This window comes from Lonchura striata, chromosome 8 (genome assembly GCF_050655825.1).
Source record: "Lonchura striata isolate lonStrDom1 chromosome 8, ASM5065582v1, whole genome shotgun sequence".
Taxonomy (NCBI): Eukaryota; Metazoa; Chordata; class Aves; order Passeriformes; family Estrildidae; genus Lonchura; species Lonchura striata.
The window spans coordinates 3,693,173-3,709,867 of record NC_140710.1 but is presented as its reverse complement, the minus strand read 5'-3'; the positions used below and the strand labels follow the sequence as shown (position 1 = coordinate 3,709,867).

At 39.9% G+C, this 16,695-nt stretch overlaps 1 protein-coding gene across 12 annotated transcripts in view; it reads left to right on the top strand.

The window, feature by feature from the left end:
- FGGY (FGGY carbohydrate kinase domain containing) overlaps positions 1 to 16,695 on the top strand; it is a 144,012-nt gene that overhangs the window by 31,010 nt on the left and 96,307 nt on the right. The gene's annotated exons all lie outside the window — the stretch shown is intronic.

Here is a 16,695-nt window from a genome sequence, read left to right as displayed (position 1 = left end):
TTAGGATGACACTGATGGTGTCAGGGTTGATTTACATTATCTCTTTAAAGTAGCATTAGCTTGCCTAGGACTTTTTCCTCTTATTTATTTTAGAATTCGTGTTCTTCAGAGAGGAGCCTTTTAACTGTGAAATGTAAATAACCTGACAAAGAAGACTTCAAAAGAAAATGAGTCTTTGTCCATGGCAGTGATACCAAGCTTGCCAACTCCATAACCTTTAAAACAGAGCACTTTTATGCTTGACCTGTCATCTGCCTATAAAAATAATCTTAGATCAATGATACGGTGCTTTCAAGAATGTGTCTGAAGAAAGCAGGCATTTCTATGGATGTGTTCTGTCATTTCTTCATTGTGATGGACCATCTGCTGCTTTAACTCTCAGTAGGATCTGGTTATTGATTTGGTGTAAGTGCCTGGCTCAGCCTTTTGCTTGCACTGAGGTGATGAACACTTTTACTGCAGCTTGCAAATTGATGCTGCCAGATAGCCAGCCTGATATTATATAAATATATAATGTGTTATATGAAATCACCAAGGGTTTGTTTTCGCCTTCCCCCATTCTTTATTCCAGTGCCATTCCATTAAGCTGTTCTTTAGATGAAAGGTTGTAATTCAGTCTTCAGTGGATGAAATGTATATGTACTTATGGAATCAAAGACATTCCAAGAAAGGTTGTTTATTTTCTTACTACCTTCTTTAATTAAATGTCGATGGTAGGATTCTGACTGACTTCAGAGAAACAGATGAAGCAATTATGCTTGCAGTGTGATCCAGCAGGGATGACTGGAGTTCTGCGTCTTGGTTGTTGGACACTGCATGCATAGGAAACTCAATTCTCCTGTGGACAGGAGAGTTGGAATTTCAGATTCCCCCATGGCTGTTGGTTTAATTTTAAAATGAAGTGGAAGTTCTGAAATGTCTATATTTTATATTTTACTATTACGTCACTTCAGACAATATTTGAGTTATATCTCTGTTCAGCTTGCTGACACTCAGCTTTGAACTGGAGCTGGGAATCTCAGTTAAAACCTGTGTTTGTGCACTTTATTTTATTTCAAGTGCTCTGTCTCAAGACTTGTCTGCCTGAGTTCTGATCTTGCTGCTGTTCTGCAGTGTGGGTGTATCCTGAGACTCTCTGGAGAGAGGACTGGGGAGCACAGGTGTTCCTCAGAGGGCTGTCCCTGTGTTCGCTGGCAGGCTGGGGCTGTCCCAGAGTCACTCCCAGGATCCATGTGCCAGTGTTGGAGTAGAAGAGAATTTATGGAAGGTGACCCAAGTATTGCCTCTAGTTCCCATGCACAAGTCTTTTTTTGTCAATGTGGGAAAGAAAGTAGGAAAGCCTTTCATGCTGTAGGTGATTGGGAAAGATAGAAGGCTGTGCAGAGAGATATGCCTGTTAAATCCAAAACTCTCCCCACCCCCAAAGCCCACTTGCATTTACCCATACATAGTACGTGGAGTTAGGATGACAGAAATAACTTCAGCTTTCACTTACTGTAGTTTGAAACTATTTAGAAACTCTCTTCTAATCTCACTTTCCAAGGTGAGCTCATTCTTCTGAGGAATGAAGCTGGATCTGCACAATAACATATTTTCATATTTAATTAAAACTGATAAGAGGGGGAGAACATACCACAAAATACAAAGAAAACTATTTTCCTGTGATTTCCATCTTCTGAGCTTCCCTCCATGAAACTATTTGGTAGCTTCTGATGTTGGTTTGTCATTGTATATAAAATACCTCGAACAGACTCCCTTGGAGAAAAATAAATACTGTGAGGTAACTTTACTTTCAGAAAAGAAATGAAGTGTTCTTCATGTCTTTATGGAAAAAGTTGGTATGGTGTTGTCCTTAATTCCTTGTGCACAGCATCTGTACAGGAGGTTAAGCCCCAGAGTGCTTTCATCTCCCTGCAAAGAAGGGAAAACAGGGAATGTGTAAGAGCATGATACACTGCTGGCACCTGTTCTTCATGTCCATCCCATCCCATGCCATTCTTGCCCTCAGTTCCACTCTGAAGCTCTGTGGGCACATGTGCAGTCTGGATTTAGTCTCCTTCACAGATGGCATCTTTCATGTGCCATCTTGGGCCATGAGATAGATATAAAAATAAATATATATAATTTGAATGTGTATCACAAAGACAAGGTGAAGTTCTTCAGTGCTCACCATTCCTCATGCTGTTGCCCCAGTAGCACCAGGTGTAAATCGAACAGGGGGGCTCTCCAGAGGGATTCCAGTTTAAGACTTTCTGGGTTTGTATATTTTGTCCTGTAGCAGCTCTTCATTTGTGTATAAGGACAGTTCATAAACAGATGTTGAATCTCAACATGGTGCCTGCTATTTCCTGCTGTTTCTGACCTGCCTGGAATACAGACAATCCTTATTCACGCCAGTTAGCTCCACTGGTAATCTGCCCAAGAACATTTCCTGATACCTCTTTCTTTTTCAGGCTGTCTCTTTAAATGTGGATCAAAAGAAACTCATACCTACTAAAATGTTAAGAGAATTCTGATTGCCCAACCTATCAAGAGATGTATTAATTAAAGTAGGTGCTTATTTGCTTTGGCACAGAGAAAGGAGGAGGTAGAATATAAAGAATGATGTCCAAACTAGCAGAAATTTGTGACTGTGATACCGGCTGTGCTGATGGAAATAATTTCAGGGTGATTAAGGCTTCATCCACTATCTCATTTTTTGTTGGTTTATCTGAAAGGGCCTCTATTTGTGTGTATATGCATAAAGTAGGGACTACAGTTTTACCTCATTAAATGTGAAACTCTGCTTGGAGGAACATTGCTCAAGAAAACCACATCAGGCCAAGGTTTTGAAAATGCAGACTTGTTTAGAGAATGCATTTTAATATATTGAAGCCTCAAGCCATGTACCTCTGCTCCTGAGAGCTCTACCTGAAAACTTTCAGGCTGAATAATTTAAGGTTTGGGTTTTTTTTTACTCTTTCTGCAAGAAATACTAGTCTGATGTTTTATTTTCTTAAAGTCTGAACTCCACATAACTTTTTTTCAGAACTGTTTATCCTCACTCCAGACATGAACCTTGGAAAGGTGGCAGAAAAAACAAACAGCTGCTGTGTTTTTGGGCAGTCTGCATTCCTTTAAACTCTCTGAGATCAGACTTGTGCTGAGATTTTCAAATTATTTGTCCTAGGGCTTAACCACTTTCACTCCTGCTTAAAAGTCAGTGAATTTGCCATACTGGTGCTTGTGAGAGCTGTCATGCAGAGCCTTAATGATTCAAGAATTATGAATATATGATGTGTTCTTAGGGCTTTTTATTATTGTTTCATTCAAACTTCACCTACCTCCCTAATCATCTTTCCATTTTTGGACTCCAGTTCTTTTTTTAACTTAAGCATGTTGCTTAAGATATTCTAAGGAACTTTGTTTTGATTTTGGTTTTGGGGGTAAATTTGATACATATGAAAATGTTATTAATGGACCAAGGTGGAGGTAGTAAAAAAGACTGCCACATTCCCAAGGCCCAGAGTCAGAAATTATCTGCTCAAGTTTTGGTTTCCTTCACAAGTTGGAGACAAGAAGATCCACTGATCCTGTGGCAGTGTTTTGTGCCCTCTTTATGAAGTCTCCAAAATACATTCTGTGAAGCTGGTGGAAGAGTCAGAGCAAGACAGGTCTGTGGTAAAAGCTTATTTAATGATTTGGGCCCTCATGTAGATTTTTCTGCAAGAGAGATGTGGAGATGCTACTTCTACTTGTGCCTTTTAAGTAGCCTAAGTCCCAAGTGTGTCTTGCAGTGCTTTTCCAGTTCCTGGAATTTCCCTGAGTGCAGGGATTGGCTGTACCAGGTCACTGTTCTTGAGAGATGGGTTAAATCCAAACGTGTTTACTAGCAACTGGAATGGACAAACAAAGCAGTCAGGCCAGTTCTGAAGGGCTTTTCAGTTAACTGTGCTCATTCTTTTCTTTGGGCCCTTTTCCAGAAAAGCACTTAGGCACGTGCTTAAAGTTAAAGCCTGTGCTTAAGTGCTCTGCTGGTCTGGGTCCTTTATTTGTTGTCCAAGCATGTTGGTATGAGCAGGCTGTTGGCTCTAGCAATGTTTGGGGAACTGTTCTTCTTACACTGCTCATTTTCCTTCTCTAAACCTTTTGGCCACCTATGGCTCAGAAGATTCATTTGTCCTTTCAGTGTGACACAGAGAATGATTTGAAAATGGTATTTGAAAACCTGTAGCAGGTTATTGATTAATTGGCATTGATTGCAAAGAAACAGTGTACTTGGAAAAATCAAGGTCAGTCCAGCCAGAGGAGTTTTCATCTGATGTCTTGCTGGCAGCATTTGTCATATGCCAGAAGCGTCTTCAGACTGTTCAAGTAGAATGGATTTAGTATCCAGAAAACTCTCCTTAAGTAACTGCTGTCTTTTAGGCACTTGTTATTTTTTGATCTCTATGCAGATTTATTCATTTATTTATTTCTGGTTTTCAGTGCTGCAGTCCAGAATTGCCAGTCTCTGATTCCTGCAGGCCAGCAAGTTTTGTGCTGTTCCTCCTCATCATCCCCATACCATCCATGGCAAGTCAGGGCAGGAGGACTGTTAAATTCAGACTTGGGATTGCTCTCTGGGTCTTGCAGCAGTGAAAGTTGGCCTTTCACCTCTAGAATCATTTTAGGACACCAGGGAGTTGATTTTCTTTGTACCTTTTTTTTTGTAAGGGTGCAAACCACTTTGCAGCAATGAAAATGGCAGAATGTGCAGCCTGATATTGCTGACTTAACTGTGGAGGTAGCAAGGAAAATCCATATGGGATAAGTCAAGCACAATCCTGCAGTTGCTTCTGCAGACACGTGACTTACAGAAATGCCCCAGCTGACGTCAGAGACACTTTCTGTTCAGGTCAAGTTACTTACACCCACGTCCCATTAGGACCAAGCTCATAAATAAATAGTTTATAAAATTGCCTTTAGAAATTTCATTCTTAATTTCTCTCAAGTAAAAATGTACAGTCTCTCTATGAACAGTGATCTTTTTAATTCCATCATTTAATTTGGTAAAACACACAGATGTGGAGATTACTTTTGGGTTTTTTTCATTACGAACATATAAACCATTAAAGAAGGAATAAAGCAGTCCTTTTTTTAGGCATCTAACTCAGCAATTTTGAATTGACTTTTAGTCCATTCTTCTCTGTGCTTGCAGCATTTGTGAGTGTATTTTCTGTAAGTATTGCAGTGTAACTTAATTTCCAAGAAAGGGAAAGACAAATACTTTAGTGTTGTTTGGGCTGCATGAAAGAGTTCATTAGAGCAGTGGTAAACTCCACCCTGCTGGTTCAGCCTCACCTTTCCCAGTGCTGGATGTGAGACATGCTCAGGCAGTACCTGCGAGGCTGAGCTCTGGCTGAGAGAGCTGGGGCTGTGCATTCCCAGGTGAAATTGTTTTTAGGATTTAAATGAATGGAAAAACCAATTATGCCCACCTTCCTTGTGTAACAGTCTAAAGCATCTGAAATTAGAGGAACAAACTCTTTTCTTTTAGCTACTGTCCCAAGAGCCCACCCATGGGTTGATCTGGTTGGTTGTTAGAAAAAGTCAGAGTGGAGTTTATTTCATGCCTTCTCTTTGGCAGTGGCAGCAGAGATGCTTTCAGAGGAGAGGAAAGGAGAGCGGAATCCTACCACTGACAACACGTTAGCATCCTTCTGGGGCCAGTGCTTTGAAATCATGCTCAGTTAATGAGCATTTGTATTCCCTTGTGTTATTTCTCTCTATTATTGTGACTGGAAGCAGTTTAGGTATCGGTGTAATGTAGCCTCCTTTTTGTTTTTCTTTTGTTTTCTCTTTATCTTCCCTTTTCTTTTATTTTCTCTTTATATTTCCAGCAATATCCTCTTTCAACTGCAGAATGATTGCTTATTTTCTTTGAATGTCTTTATTACTGCCTTCTGAGGAATAATGACACCTGATTTATCTACTCTGTAGCCTTCTTTATTTTCTGCATTGATCTCCATTCATCTCCCTTTTGATGTAAATAAGCTGAAATGTTTGTTCATTCTGACTTTATGGAAATTTATGGTTCTTTTACTCACTTCTGTTACCTGTTTCAGAACTCCTTGGTGGGGTTTTCTTTGATTTATGAAATCCCACAGCTGTCCAAATAATACTCTTGGTGTCTCTGCTTTTTGAGATTTGCTCAGAAATGTGCCCTCTTTTTTATATGAATACAATTACAAAGGGCTGTAAATGCACACCATTATTATTAATTAAAGATACTCTAGAAATAGATGCATTTCTGTTGTCATTTAAAATATTAAAATACAAGTATGCAGTACAAGTATGATATATGTAAAATGAGCCATCTTGCTTTTCCTTTGATTTAAATCACTTACCTTAAAATTTGACAAAACCTGTTTTCAAAAATTGATACTAATGACTAAATTTTGAACAGATATATCTAGTATTTAGGATGACTTTATGATTTTAAGAGTTTACACTGACTGAACTGATTTCTGTGGTGGGAGGTAACAACACAGCTCATTCCCTGAGTAGGAATATCTAATGTGTATCATTGATTCAGGTGCCCCTGGCAGCTGTATCCTGTCATCCAGACTTGAGTAAGACTTGAAGGTGGTTTCTCTGAATAAAAGAAGGCTCAATATTCAGGTTTAGCATATGAAATGGAAACAGCCACCATCAGAATGCAGTTATTAAGAATTTCTTTTATTGCAGTACTCTTGGCAATTTCCCTGCTTCTGTTCTGGTTTCACTTAGGCTTTGTCTAGCCACAAGTGCATGACAGCCGAGGCTCCAGTTCAGCACAGTCTGACTAAGCTGGTAAAAACTCCCATTAACCTCACTGACAGCACTCAGGACTTTGTACTCACACATGTGTTCAAGTACTGTGCTAAGTTAGACTATCTGCAGTTTGATGTTAGGAATGTATACATTATTTACTCATGAATTAGTAAAATGTGTCTTTGTGTGAAGAGATTTCCAGAGTAACAGTTCTCTCTCTCAAAACACCTCTGGTAGGGCTGTAAGGGTGGGGTTTTTTCACACCACTCTAATTCTGCTCAATTGTATGAAGACAGCAGAAACCACATAATGAAGTGTAGCCCTGATCCTGTGGAGATTGTGTTCCTGATCGGTGTCTGGGGTGTCAGGGTGCACATGGTGCTGGCCAGGCAACGCACTCAGCATCTGCCACACTTCCCAAACTGCTGGAAGAGTCAAGGACACCCAAAATCCTGCTGCTCCCTAAACATGGCTGGTGGGTGTGCATGTCCTGTGTGCCCTTTTCACCCAGGGGAATGACACAGGGGCATGGAGCAGTAACTGTGGGCTTCCTGCAGCCTGCCCATGTCATTCCCTGTGGGACAAGGACATCTGGAACAATGCAGTGGCCATGTGGCCATGGCTGGGGTAGTGCCTGGTGCTGGCAGATGTGCTGGGTGCTGCACATCTGGATGTGTTGCTGTTTTTATACTGGGAGAAGCTGATGTTGCTGACAGGAATAATCTCACTCTGTCCAAAGCCACATGGTGGGGAGGGAACTCAGACCCAGCTTCCTTTTTCTCAGTGACTTGTAGCATTTTCTTAATCTCTTTACCAGCTTCCTTGAGTGTTTGGTGAAGCCTTGAGCTGTGGTAAATTTGCTCCAGCTCAGACATCCAGAGGAAGCTGTTCACTGGCTCTGTGTACCAATACTTCCAGTTTTAATTGTGTCATATTTTTAACTGCCAGAAGGTAACAGGAGAAAATGTGTTTTTTAAATACAAGCTCCTAATTGAAATAAATATTTGACTTCCTATTGCAGAGTGGTTTGGTTGAAATACTGAGCTTGAAAGAATATATTCTTGTGATTAAATGGAACTGAAAGATTGCTGATCTTGCAGAAGGCAGGAGTAATGTCCCATGGCTGCTGGACTGCAGCGGCTGGAGACGTGGGCTCTGCTTCCAGTTTTGCTTTTCATTTCCCTTGCCATTTTTGGATGATGTTTTCTTTATAACCACTCCTCCGCTTATTAAGCTTATAAAATTTAAAACAGTGATTACTTAAAACAGTGATTTAATTTTATATATGTGCACACATCTTTTGTTTCTCTCATATTTAAAGATTTAAACCACAGTTGTCCATAGAAAGGTTGTTTTTTTTTTTTTTAACATGTTCAGCATCAATTTCTGAATGATGCCTTTCTGCCTGGGTCTCAGAATCTAGACTGAGCCTCTAGAGTTCAGGATTCAGTTCAGGGGTCTGATTAATGTTTACTCTTTGACCCTTGGCCAAATCCCTGAATTTTCTTTGCCTCTGTTAGCCATCTTTTAAGGGAATGGACTAAGATTTCCAGCCCCATATGCTATGTCTGATTTGTCTAGACAATACATTTTTTTGTCTAGGACTGTGTCTCATTATGAGTTCTCCAACAATGCCGAAGACAATGGGCTTGAATCTTGGTTGGGTGTCTGTAACATAATACAGAATGAAATTAATAAAACAACTCAGCAATCTGCTGACTGTTGGCTTGCCCTTGCTTCATGACATGGTGAGGCGTATGTGGGTGGATGAAATGGTCTTATTTTGTACTTTCTGATCCAACTGAATGTGTTTAGCTAAGTACATCCACTGAACTTATTAGATGCACACAAAGGATTAATCTGACTTGATAAGCTGCACTGCAAATGGGTGGTTCCCTACAGGTTTGGTGACATAACTTCTAGGAAAACTGAATTCGAGACTCTTCATTCTTCCCATCTTTTGAAGCGTGTTTCTAAACAGAAACACACTTCTAGAAAGAATTGGACTCTTACAAATCATAGCAGAAACATCATCTCATTGTGGTCAGTGTGATTCACCTTTTGGATGGCTTTTTTGACATTTGCAGTGTTTGATGCATTTAGTTGTATTTTTAAAGGACAGGTTTAAAGAGATTACAGCAAACACAAACAGATGCATTCTCCCAATCCAAAGTAAATATCTGCATGTGTACACATTACAAACACACGTGAGGATTTATGAAAAATAAAACAAGCTAGTTTTCTCACAGTACTTACGTATCAAATGCACATTTCCACATTTCTGACAAGATGTGCAAATTTAAAATTTTAAGGTACCTCATCCAACCCAGAATTTTCTTTAAGTGGATTAATCCTTAGAGTCTGAGTGTCACAAAAGGGGCTTTCCCAACAACCTCTCAGTAAATTTGAGATTTATCTATGTAATATAACATCAGTCTTATACCTCCTTTGGAACACAGGAAAGATCTACACTCTGCATTTCCCAAGAGACTTCTATGCTTATTGTGGTGGTAATTGGAGGTCAGTCTTCGCTCTGGTTGGGTGGTCAGAAGGTTGATGCCAGAGTTTAAAGCACTTCATTGCTTTGAAACCTTGTGCTGCTGTGTAGGCTTTGAAAATGATCCTATTGTTCTTCTTTTTTTCCTTTCCAAGTGGCACCCAGAGTTTAAATATAACATGGAATCTCGTCAGGGAGTGGCTGTATTCAGAGGAGATTAATTATAGATGTGGGTGTAGAAAATTGCTAATGTGAATTGTATTTTTCGTACAATAAAATCTGTCCCTTTAAGTAAGCAACAGACTTGCTTAGAAAATCCTGTGATTTAAAAAGCTAGCCAAAAACCTCTTAAGTGTTACAACATGAACACCAAATATTAGAGCGAGGTTTGAATTAATTAATACTTCTTCCCCTTTACAAAAATAGCTTTAACTTTTTGATTTGCTGATTGAAAGGCTTTGTTTCCTTCTCAGTGCTGGTTTCTGAGAGCTGTGTGGCTTCCACACACACACAGGGTGGTGTGAGCTCAGAAGAATCAGGACTCCTACAACCTATATCCCAACAAAAGCCCTAAAAGCCCAGTGTGGATGAGTTTGGAAGTCTTGGTGTAATGATGGTGAGAGTGTTGATGGATCCCAGTCCCTCAAGGGCTCTGATGTAGCTGCCATTCCCTAAGGGCCTCTCTCTCACCTAAAAGAAAGTGTTGCTCTTTCATGGGCTCTGCTTTGGCAGTGAGATTTATGGCAAGGAAAGGGAGACCTGGTTTATATTTTTAAATAAAAGCTGTGCCACCAGTCCAGTGAGAATTCTGACTTTCCAGATGTGAGGCCAACAGAGTTGCTGAATACGTTCAGAGATTTTTAACCCCAAATTTAGTCTTGATGGTTGGGAAAGAGTCTTATGGGACTCTGTTAGTTCCCTGAGTCAGCAGTGTTCAGGAAAAAATGGGGGGAATAGTATATCATTAAACCAATGTTTTAACCACAGCTTTGAAGGAAAAGCTGTGAAATCTTCACACCATATGTAGTACTTCAACATAATTTTTTTTGCAGCAACAAAAACCCAAAAAAGGGCTTGGAAAGGTATTATATAGGCAAATACCAGTATATGCATTACTTTCAAGTATGCGGCTTGTAAGTCCTAAACTGTTCACTGTCTTTTTGGTTTTGGTGGCTTTGTGGGTTGGTGTCTACTTACACACTTGCTGGAAAGAGAAATCTTTTCTATTAAATCCTTTTTGTTTGAAATGGAAGAGCTATTTTCCTACACTCATTTTTTCCTGAGAACAAGAAAAAAAAAAAAAAAAAAAAATCCAAGGAATTTTTTAAACATTAACTTTTTAAGGTTTGAGATCTGGAGTTTAATCCTATTTCCCCTATGAAATATGGCAAAATTACCACTAGCTATAGTGTGAACAAATATTGGCCTTTCATAATGATACTGGATCATTCTTATTTGTATTAATATATTTTTCTCTGCAGCTTTAGTGAAGATTTCAAAGTAGGAAGAAAGCTTTGCTTTTTCTGTGGTATTTAACTTCCTTCAAAAAATCTAAATGGCAACCAGACTACTTTTAATTATTTATGATAAATAGAAGTGTTACCCAGAGCATAGGAAGACTGAAGCTGGTAGAATTGCTAACACTGATTACAGTAATTTCCTTGCCACCTTTATTGAATAGGTTTAAATTTTCAGACATGCAAAGACTGAAAGTCGAGGCCATGAGTACAACTGGAAATGTGTCTGCTACTTGTCCCAAACAGGCTTCCCCACCTGTCTTCTTTGTTTGGCCTGTTTAATGTTTAGTTGGAAGATGAAAACCCTTTTCAGGCAAGAGTCAAATTGCACAGCTTGCTAAGACAATGGGTTTGGGCAGGCAGGAATTTCATAGGTTTTGAGTCAAAGGCAATAATCATAAAAAGTAATGTGTTGTAAATGTTAGGGACTTGGGGTTTGCATGGCTGGGTGGCTGGAGCAGCCCCTGACAGGTTTTGCTGTGTGTACCTGCAATTAAAGAGCTGCTGAAGAGGTGAAAGGAGGGGAGTGCAGTCGGGGCAGCCCCAGACTCTGTCACCCTGAGCTTTGCAGCCCCCCTGGCCCAGAGATGGGCTCAAGGACAGCAGGGGCAGCTCCTCCACACCAGCCTGAGCTCAAACCCCTGTCCTGACTCATTTTAGCAGATGCTCAACAGAGGCAGCATCTCGTACACTTCATACATTTGAAGACTCAATGATCAGATGTCACTTTTCTTCCCCTCTTTCTTGAGAAGTATTCCCTTAGGACAATTTTTCCTGTTTCTCTCAAGCAGCCAAATACAGCAAGCAGGCAGAAACATTTTTTCTAAGTGCCAGTGGTGGATGTGGATCCAACAGTCTGGTTCTGTTTCAAAGGCTGTGGATTAATGGATATGGCGTAACCATAACAGAGCACTGAATAATTACAGGTTTCCTATTGCACTGTGATAACCTCCACTGTATTTGGTGCCCTTGCAGCACCAGTGCCCAGTTCTGTTCTTGGATGCTGGGAGTATGTGTGCTGGGTATTAAATTATTTTGCCTGGAACATTTTTGCACAAACCACAGTCAGATCTGTGACTGTGTTAGAGCTGTAAATTGCTTGCTTTTGTGAAAAGCCTTGAGACTGTGGGGTGTATAATTTGGGAGGACATTGGCAGCCTGGCCCAGATGTCAATATGTGGAGATGTTAATTTGAGCAGAATCTATGCTCTGGTTTACAATTTGAATTCAAAATCTGTTTTAAATTTAAACTTTGTAGAACAAAAGAACAATCATTTGATGTTGTGACAGTCACACTCCATTGTTTCAGGTCTCCTCCTTGTGTTCACAACGTCATAAAGCTTTCTTAGCTTTTGATTCTTTATAGTTTTAAATAAATCTGCCCAACAGACCACAGAGAGTTACTGTATCCTACTGCACAGTATTCCTTTTCGGATCTAGCTGTAGCCTATCCTTGCCTCTGTAGGATTTAGCTTTGGCACAGCCATCAGCAGGTGCAGCTGGCTTCAGTTCAGTGATCCAGTGATTGAACTGCTGTGCTGTTAATGATGCCTACAAAATTAATTAAGTTCATGAGTTTAGGTTCATTTCTGAGCACTTGGGATGAATGGAGCAGATCCCTTTGCTTTGGAATTGAGAACAAAGCTGCCATTCACCTCAGGATGCCCCAGCCAGGGGTTCTCTGCCTTTCAAGCTGGTGACTGACTAATTTTCCAGGCTAACTAATCTTCTACCAGCCCTCTGGAATGGAAGGTCACGTAGAAATGCCTTATGGGGTCACTTTTCAGGAAAAAAAACTGTTTATTTTAGTAATTTTTATTTGATGGGACTTACCTATCAACCTGTACTCAAAATTGGGATGACTTCCACAAGACACCTGCAGTTGAGGAGTAACCCCCAGGATTATTTTCATAGCAGGTGCTGTCCCAGGCAGGGCAGGATCTCTGCAGGTTTGGGAATAATATCTGTGCTGGCTTCATCCCTTTTGGAATGTGAGAGATGTGGCAACAAAGAAAGGACCAAAGAGTGAAGCTCTGGTGACTCCTAAGTAGCTTGGGGAGAAGTTTTTTGTGACTTTTATCTTTTAGATACATTTTTATGCTGATAACTTAGAGCATGCCCATTTTCAATGAATGTATCTGATTTCCTTCTCTCCAAGAAGTACAACAGAGTGAGAGAAAATACTCAAAATGGGCAGATAATGTGGGAAGAGTCACACAAAACCAAATTTTGATCACCTGAGTGATCACAAGTCCAGTTGGCCCAGATTCTTTCACAGGTTACTTGCTTCCAGGTAGCATTTTGGAAATTGCAAGTGTGTGTTCACTTTTAAGACTGCTGAGATTCTGGTCATGCAGGATTTCACATCCAATCAGTCCTCAGCAAGAAACTTGTAGGAAATTCTAAACACAATTTTCCTGTTGAAAATCTGGTTTAAATAAAATAAAAAATAAAAATTTTCCGTGCATGATGGTTGGTTTTTGGTTGATGGTTTTTTTATTTTTATTTTTTTTTGTTTGTTTTGTTTTGTTTTGGTTTTTTTTTTTGTTTTTTTGGTAGGAATATTCCAAGCAAAACTTTTTGTTCTGAACAGAGAAAGGAAATCCTTCATTTCATTGTGCTGGGAATATGCTTGGGGAAAAGTGTCTCCAAACTCATGGTATTTCAGACAGGCTACATATGGCTTGTGCTACTGAGGGGTTCCATGTATGGTTCCTGTGGTGGATCAGGCAGTCAGGAGAGGGCTGTTCCTTCTGGGATTGCCCCTTCTCTGCCCCTTTGAACCCAGCTGATCATGGGAATAAAGTAAGAGGAGCTTTAGCTTCAACCCATCTGGTTCATCCAGCTTCAGCCAGCACAGGATGGGTGTTTATGGCCAAATAATTGAGGCAATGCTGCCAAATAGGAAAAATTGAATCCACCATGGTAGATACCAGTACTGTTTCTGTTTAATGTCTGCTCTTCATCTCATCAAACTTAGGAGTTCTGTGAAATATAAAATTTTTTCACAGTTGAGGCTTTCTTTGTATGTGTACTGATTTGGTTCCTCAGGTGGTTCCTTCCCATAGTATCTTCCTGGTTAGAGTTCCAAGTTAGGAGTTGTGCTATCCCCTTTTCAGGGTGATGCTCTGGAGGAAAATTTCTGAGTGATTTCCTGTAAGGTTTATACATATATATCTAAACATATGTAAATATAATATATATAATATACATCTATACCATGGACTTCAACAGTGACAAGCCATGAATGAACTGCTCTCTCTGCATGTGCATAAACCTCTCTAGGATATACAGACTGAGCATCTCAGCAGGTGAGAGGCAGGGGTTTGAGTTCAGCCCATCCAGATGCTTTTGAAGCATGTGGTGATGTTAATCCATCATGGCCATCAGAAAAAAATCCTTTTTACTGTTATCTAAGAGAGCAGAATGCCATTCTGCAGAATGACACTTTCTCTTTGATAATAGGGATTTGTATGAAGCCATATTGTTCCATTAAACACCAACTTTTTGAGTGCAGCAAGAGTGGAAGAAAGAGATTGAATCCCGAGAAGTGTAAATGCTCAGACTGTGTTTAAAACAAGCATTTTGAGTTTCTTGCTGTGGCCATGAAAATAGAAACCTGCCAATGTAATGTGTTAGTGTTAGATCTGAGACTGGTTTTCAGACCAGAACCTTCCACTTAAAGATCTGCCAGTCAATTCATTTGGGAAGAGTTGTCTGTCTCAGTTCATTTTCCATACTGTGTTAAAAATTCAACCAGAACTCCTCTGTTTATCCTTGTTCTGTGAGCACTTTGCATTTATAAATGTCTAGGATGTGTTCAGTGCAGCCACATCCTGCCAGAGAGCTGGGATCTGCTGGAATTCTGTGGATTGGCAGGGGGGATCTCTCCCCATCCCCAGTGATTCCGTGGGCCTGTGTGTGTGCTGTTGTTCCACAGAGGAGCTGTGGGACAGCAGGCCCCTGGTTCAAACATGGTCTTTGGAGCCTTTCTCAGGGTGTGGCATTAGTTCAGAGCTTCAATCTAATTAGAAAAAGACATACTCGGTTCTGATGATAATTTGTTATGATTTGGTATTTCCCATATTTGGGAAAACTTGATGCATTGTTTTTTGCTCTTTATATCTAAATTTTTCCTAAACTGATGAAGTGCTTTTTATTTCAAATACCCTGTCTTTATTTTTCCTTTTAATGAGCCGTTTGAACTGATTTGGGGAAAATGTTTATTTTTTCCCAGTATTTTCTTCAGCCTAGAATTTATTTATTCACCCAGTTTTTGTCAAAGGTCCTAATTAGATTTTTGTGTCTGGCTTTTAAATCCTTGGAAATTGGAATTCCTTATATCAACATTGTCATTGCTGTAGTTACAGGTCATGTGCTTTTTCTGTTTTCAAACCAGACACTGAGTTGTGATTGTGTGGTCTATTCTTAAACTATTAAGATGAAAAAAAAGAAGGGGTGGGGGTGTCAGAAATGTTTTAAGAGTAGTCCTGAAATAATCTCTGCATTTATTGACTGCATTTATTTCTAGGGATATAAATAGTTAATGAATGTCTTTTTCCACCCCCAAAAATATGTCATTTTAATTGCTCTCTTGCAGCAAAGAGCAACCAATACATCTTTACAACCAATGGGATGTGAATGACCATCACTTGTCCTCTGGTTGTAAAAACATGGTTACTTCAGTCCTACAGGATGGAAGGAAACATAAGGCATTTAAAATGCACATTTCTGTCCCAGATGAGAAAGTGAGAGTTTAGAGAGTCCATGTAACCATCCCATCTTCTGCTCAGTGTCACATCAGAGGATGTTGCTTCTTGTTGTAACCCCCCCAAAACATAAACTACATATCCCAGATAGTTTTCCAGCTGTGTGGAAAGACTCTTCCTGTTCTTCTTTGGCTTTTCTCTGTCTGCAGTACCAGTGGCTATAAGCTCTTAACTTCTGTTTGCAGATAAAAAATAAAAATAGCTTCTCTTTTTCTGCTCAAGGCCAGGTTGGATGGCGCTTAGAGCAACCTGGGCTAGTGAAAAGTGTCCCTACCCATGGCAGGGTTGGAACAAGATGAGCTTTAAGGTCCCTTTCAGCCCAACCCAATCTGTGATTCATATTTCAGTCCCTGAGTAGTTTTCTTGGATGAAAGGGAAGATTTCCTTTTACTCCAGAAAATAATTTTGAAGATAAATTTTATGTTTTTTACTTATGCAAAACTGCAAGAAAAAGTCAAATGCTTCAGTAAAACTGAGTTTGCTTTGAAGATACACGTTCAAATTGTACCATCCTAATAAAGAGAATATGTCTGTGTAAGCTCACCTTGGCTAAACATGAGTCACAAATAAGCTGTCTTGTAAAACATCAAAGAAAATCCACCTCTGAGCAGGGTTTCTCTTTGAGAACAGTTATGATTTTGTGCTTCCCCGAGATGCATGTGAGCTGTCTTGCCCTTGCTGGTACTGTGGTATTCCCAGGACTGCACAGAGCTGCAGTTTTCAGTTGTATTTAGCATTTTTAACACCTTTTAGTTGCCTGACTTTTCAAGCACAGTTTAATACTGATCTTTTGATCAGTGTTCAGACAGAAAACAGCCCACGTGATACTAAATTATCAGGAATATTGTTCATACTTTGGGGAGGAATAAGGGATATTGATAAAAACCATTCTATGTGTTAGGACAGACTTTGCTCTGAGTGTTCTTATCCTCTGTATCCTTCTGCTCCTGCCTGTGCCAGCAGAGTTTAACATCAGCTTCTCAGCAACCAGACTTGTGTATCTGTCCCCATCATCCAGATCTCCTGGAAATTGTGATTCAGCTGTGAGAGAAGTAACACAAAGTTTTCCTAAGGACAAGCTGTGTGCAAAGCAGCCATTTAGGCTGGAAGAGCAGCACTCTGAGCTGCCTGCTCCAGA